The sequence below is a fragment of the Heterocephalus glaber genome, unplaced genomic scaffold (genome assembly GCF_053883595.1).
Source record: "Heterocephalus glaber isolate CG9 unplaced genomic scaffold, H.glaber_assembly_v1.0 deba00001504, whole genome shotgun sequence".
Classification (NCBI taxonomy): Eukaryota; Metazoa; Chordata; class Mammalia; order Rodentia; family Bathyergidae; genus Heterocephalus; species Heterocephalus glaber.
Window position 1 is genome coordinate 15,272,305 of NW_028258324.1, and position 6,057 is coordinate 15,278,361.

The window sequence follows — 6,057 nt, forward strand, 5'->3', positions numbered from 1 at the left end:
GGCACACAAAGGAAGACAAGCGCCACTCATTTTCTGTGTGCGTCACCATTCCGTTGCATGAACTCATTGCTGTTTGTTTATCTGTGTTCCTGTTGAGAGGCATCGGGCCATTTCCTATTCTTCACTATTACCAGTAGTCCTGCCATGGGCCTTCCTGTGCATGTCTGCTGATGACCATGTGCTACAGTTTACCAAAAGTGGGTTTGTGGGATTGAGAGATACAGGCATCCTTGACTTAACCAGTTGTTGCTGAGCAGAGCCCCAGCTGCTTCTATAAAGCAGGGAGTGAAGCCTGCACCTTGGGAAGATGACACTGGTAAGTGGGGTGGGGGCGTGGGAGAAAACTTGGGGTTGGGATTCAACAGGTCTTACCTAAGCCCTGGTTTTGCAGTTTACTTGCTGTGTGGCTTTGGGCCTGTTATCCAGCCTCTTTGTGCCTCAGTTCCTTCATCTGAAAAATGATTATGATAGTAGCTAGGTTGCAGGTTTCTTGAGAAGATTTTTTCTTTTTTTTTTTCCAGTACCAGGAATCGAACTCAGGACCTTGCACTTGCCAGGCAGGTGCAGTGCCACTGAGTCACATCCCCAGGCCTCTTGATAAGATTTCTTTACAAAAATTAATATGGAGTCTAGCATGGAGGAAGCACTAAAAAAATCCCAGCAATTATTATTCACAGTATTAATAATATTAACATTAAAGTATATTAATGTAAATATGTGAATTTTTTTGTGGTGTTGGGGATTGAACCTAGGGCCTTCACACTGAACTTTTTTTTGAGATGGGTTTGCTAAGTCATTAAGTTGCTTAGGCTTGACTTCAACTTGTGATCCTTCTACTTCCTTTTTTTTTTTTTTGTGGTGCTGGGGATTGAACTCTGGGCCTTCACTTTTGAGATAGGGTCTCTCTGAGTTGTCCAGGCTGGGATTGAACTTGTGATTCTCCTGCCTCAGCCTCAGAGTGCTGGGATTACAGGAGTATGCCTCCGTGCCCAGATAATACTTGTTATTAATATTATATTGTGGTTATGATCTCTCTCTCTTTCTCCCTGTCTTTCTCTCTCTACCTAGTCTTGCTATATTTCCAAGACTGGCCTCAAGCATCCTCCTGCCTTAGGCTCCTCAAAGCCTGGAACTACAGGTGCATACCTCTGTATGTGCCTGGCTGCTTCCTCTTCCTTCTCCTCCCCTCCCCTTCCTTTCCTTCCTCCTCTTTTTCCTCCTCCTCTTGTGGTACTGGGGATTGAACCTAGGTCCTGGTGCATGCTAGGCAAGTGCTCTACCCTGAGCTAATTCCCACCCAGCTTCCTGTTTAACCCATTATTGTAGCACATTTCAGACTTGTAATATAGAAGAATAGTACACTGAGCTCCTACCTGGTTTTCTCTGCTGCTCTACCCCTTTCTTTACCCCTTCTCCACTAGATTATCACTCACTTTCTTTCTTTCCTTCCTTCCTTCCTTCCTTTTTCTTCTTTCATTCTTTCTTTCTTTCCTTCCAAGATCTCACTATGTAGTTCAGGCTGGCTTTGAACTCACTCTGTAGCTCAGGCTGGCCTGGAACATACATGATTCTTCTGCCTCAGCCTCCCAGTTGCTAGGATTACAGATGTGTGCCTCATGTCTACCTTCTACTAGTTTATCTTGAAGCCAATCACAGACATCATATCTATTACTTCATTTGTAAATATTTAAGGTTATGTTCATACAATATAGGCACATTTAAAAAGCATAGCTACCATATCATTATCATACCTAAAAATAGAGTGACTTTTTAGTATATTGAATATCGAGCTAATGTTCAAATTTTCTTGTCCCTAAAATATTTCATAGTTTGCTTGTTGAGTCAGTGTCCAAACAAGATTCATACATTACATTTGGTTAATGTGTCTCTTTTAACCTATTTAACTTAATTCCTTTCTTTTCCCCCTTCTTGTAATGAATCTGTTAGCGGAAGCAGGCCACCCTGCCCTGTAGTTTCTCATGACTAGATTTTGCTGTTTGCCTCCCTGTGGTGTTCCTTAACCTGCTCTGTCCTCTACAGCTGCTCTACATTGATAGGTGCTATTTTTGGGACCTAAAGTGTGCTTTAAAGACCCATGTACTAAAGGCTTGGTTCCCAGCCAGTGGCACTATTGGGCCAGGGGGGTCCAGGCTCAGTGGGCGGGGCCTAATGAGAGGAGGTTATGTCACTGGGGCTGTGGCTGCACAGAGTATCCTGGCCCACTCTTCCCTTTTCATTTCCTGACCACCACCAGTAGGTGTTCAGACCTCCTCTGCCACATGATCTCTGCCTCGATGTATTGTGTGGTCACAGACCCAAAGCAACACACTTACTGATCATGGGCTGAAACTTCCAAAGCTGTGAGCCAAAATAAACATCTTCTTCTTTTAAATTGAGTGATCTCAGGTATTTGTTATTGTGATGGAAAGCTGACTAACAGTAGACCTAGAGGCTTGATTAGGTGGAGTTGCTGTTTTGGCGAGAACACTTCATCCATAGTGCTGTGTAGCTTCCACCAGGATGCACTATTGTCTGAGTTATTTTTCTTCTGCATTTGAACAGCCACTAATGACCTGGAGCCTTTATTCATTAGGATTTGCAAGGCAGTGATGCTTTAATTCTATCACTCTTCATGAATTAACTAAACTATTCATAAAGAAAAACATTAATGATCAACCTTGGTTGCCCTGAGGTAGGACTGGCAAGGACGGGCACAATAAATGAGAGATTTTTCTTGTATTTATGACAATGGGACTCAAAATAGTCAATTAGGAAGCAGATGATTTTGTGGTCCTGAAAGATATTAGGCAGGGGCTTTCACCCAAGAAGAAAGGAAGAAAATAATGAGTGACAAATGTACCAGTTCCCTGGCACATCATTCACTTCTTCACATGCAGTTGTTCAACCCCTGTTCTGTGAGGGAGGCAGAGGAACAAAGTGTGATTTCTACTCTCAGAGAGTGACAGGTGACAAGTTCTCCCCAGCCCAGTTCCTCCAGGCTGAGACACAGGGGAGAAGAAGGAAAAGGCAAAGAAGAGCTGGCAGGCTGGACATGCTGGGAAGGTCTCACCAGCTAGGGCCAGGTCCCCATAGGAGGATACAGCAGGGTTGAGCTGCCCACTGATGCCACTGCAGGTGCTGGGGATAGGGGACAGTATGGCACTGCTTCATCGAGAGGTACTTTCAGCTGCCTACCTGACAGGAACCCTGGTAAGTGCTAAGCGCCAAGTGGTAGATAGGAAAAAAGACCTAGTTTCTGTCCTTGAAGAATTTTCCTCAGTCTGATTTGGAAAAAAACCCTCCTACATGATCATCAAGTGTCAGGTGTAAAATGTAACATTTTCCTAGGGGTTTCTGTTAGAAGGACAGTTGGACCTGGCTCATACTCTTAACCAGCCCTCTGGCCATCTCAGCATTTCCACATTGTGGATGCCCTGTCCCTCTACACCCCTCCTCTCACCCGGAGCTCAGGGTCATTTGGCCACATGGACCTGCCTGGTGCCCTGCCGGGGAGTGGAAGACGACCTACCTGTCAGCATCTTCTTACTGCTGGCTGTTCATTTTGTCTATCATCGCCTCTTGGAGGTCTTCCCTGGCCCAGCTCTGGACATTGGCAGGCTGGATGCACTTGGGCTCCTCAGGGCCCTGGTCTGTGCTTCCTTCTATGCCAGCACAAACAAATTTATTTGTTAATTTGCCTATCTTCCCACAGGAGACCCTGAGCTCCATGAGGGCCGGGGCTGTGTTCTTACTCATCTTTTTGTTTTTGCTTTTTTCTTAAGAGGTCTTACTGACCCTGAACTCCTTGGCTCAAATGACCTTCCTGCCTCACTCTCCAGTGGCTGGGATTATGGGCATCTGCCTACCTCTGTGCTAGGCCTCTTACGTATCTTTGTATTCTTTAATTTTGCATTTTTTTTGTACTGGGAATCAAACTTGGGACCTTGAGATTGTGAGGCAGGCAGCGGAACCACTGAGCCATTATCTTTGTATTCTTAAAGCCTGGTGTGTGGTATGCCCGGCAGAAAATATATATTGAACAAATGCCTGGGATTCCATATTTAGCACCACTTTCTTTTAGATGAAAGTTTACTCTGGTAAAGGATTAGACATTCAATAGTTTTAGTCATTGACACTTGAGTGTGAATTGGTCCAGATTGAATGATAGTTCTGTCAAAGGTGGAAGCAGGGTGGGAGGAAATCCTGGGCGGTGTTAGCGGCCCTCGTGTGTGCAGTCAGGGACAGCGAGGCGTCCACCCGTAGAGGAGGAGAAATTCAGAATGGGAGAGAGCTTTGGGAGGCTCTAAGGCACAAGCTGAGGAGCACAGTCTGGCCAGGCTCTTGGGTGGAGCTTGGTGGTGTGCGGGCTTGCCAGGATTCAGGTGTAGGACGCGGACCCAGCTCCGCGGGGCTTTGGGGCGGAGGCGGGGCTCGCCCCGAGGACTGATGCTTCCTCACTTTGTACTGCACCACTTGCGCCACTTCCCCAAGGCCGGCCGCCTGGAAGCGGCCGCAAGCGGTCGGGCCAGGGTAGGGGTCGGTCGGGTGTTATCCTCCCCGGAGGCCGCGGGGCGTGCCCGCACAGGAGCGTTGAGCGCACTGGGTCGCACACCAGTTACGAGGGCGGGCAGTCTTCCTAGGGAGCCCATGTCCCTCACAGCTAGACCCGAAAGCTCTCAGGGCCGCTCCTTGCAGAAACCCCACTGGGTGCCTAGCTTGGAGAAGTAATCAAGCATGGATTCATGAGCTGGGAGGTCTGACAGCAGCTGCAGGGTGGCTGCCTCCAAAGCAGGTGTGGCTCTGGGAACAGGTGAAGTCACATTGGAGGGCACACCTGATGTGGAGGTGGCTGGAGCATTTTTTAAGGCAGTGGGGCTGCCTGGTTTTAGTTTGCTAAGTGGAATGGGTTTCACAGGTTCTGGACCTGCAGATTATATGCCAAGGAATGGCCTTTTCTTAATCTGAGAAGGATCTGAATGGACCAACACAGTTATGCAGACCCCTGTGCTCCTGCACACAATTGCATACATACGCTGCACACTTGTGTGGCTACAAATGGATAGAGAATGTACACACAATTGTACACACAGCTGCAGGTGTGCCAGCGCCACCCTCCAGGTTGAATCTCAGGAAAACTACTCAGAAAAGCACTCAGGTCTGATGCATTTATGCCCGACTACCTTTACTTTAGTTTTAGACTTGGGAAGGAGAGTTTTGTTAAGATTCTTCCAGATTTTCTTTGGCTGCTGGGACTTTGGAGTAGGATGTTTAAAACTTGAAACTGTACTAGCTCTCTGGGAGAGGAAGCTTCTAACACATACCTGGGTTTGCTTAGAACTGGCTGTCCCCCAAGTACTCCTCAGGCAGCACCCCCTGCATGGTAGAATTTGTCATTCATTCCTTCACACATTCAAATGGGCCTGTTCAGGGAATCCCTCGGTAGGAACCTGTGCTAGGCTGGGAACTGGAGAGGAGAAAGGCCTAGTACTTGTCCTGGGGGAAGCAGTTTAGTGGGAAGTTGGATAGGTAAACAGACAAAAGCAAATTTTTCTGATGAATCCTGTGAGAGGAGGAGGTTGCTGGGCACCATCGGGGAGGTCCTCCTGGAGGAGGTGGTGCTGGAGCTGAGTCTGGAGTGGGAAGAGCCAAGGTGGGGAAGGCAGCCCAGGATACAGAAACCTGGTACAAAGGCAGGGAGTGGAGGGAGGGTACTGAGCTCCTAGGGACCACCTGCGGCTGGGATTGGCAGTGCCCAGTGTAGGGGAGGGCAGAGGGCAGCGGGCAATGGAGCTGGGCAGGTTAACAAGGTCTACATCACTGACGGCCTAGGATGTCTCCCTTTGGGGCTTGGCCTTTCTCCTGAGGATGCTGGGGGTGTCACGTGGGAGTGGAAGAGAGGGTATGTGTGTTGGGGAGGCAGTTTTGACTGCAGTGTGGATGAGGCAGAGGGTGCTGACCTGCAGCTGATGCAGGTGGGAGAAGATGGGCCCTCTCCAAGCAAGGAGCAGGTGGACGGGGAGAACAGTTTGGAGGCTCTGTCTGTTAGACTTAATGACT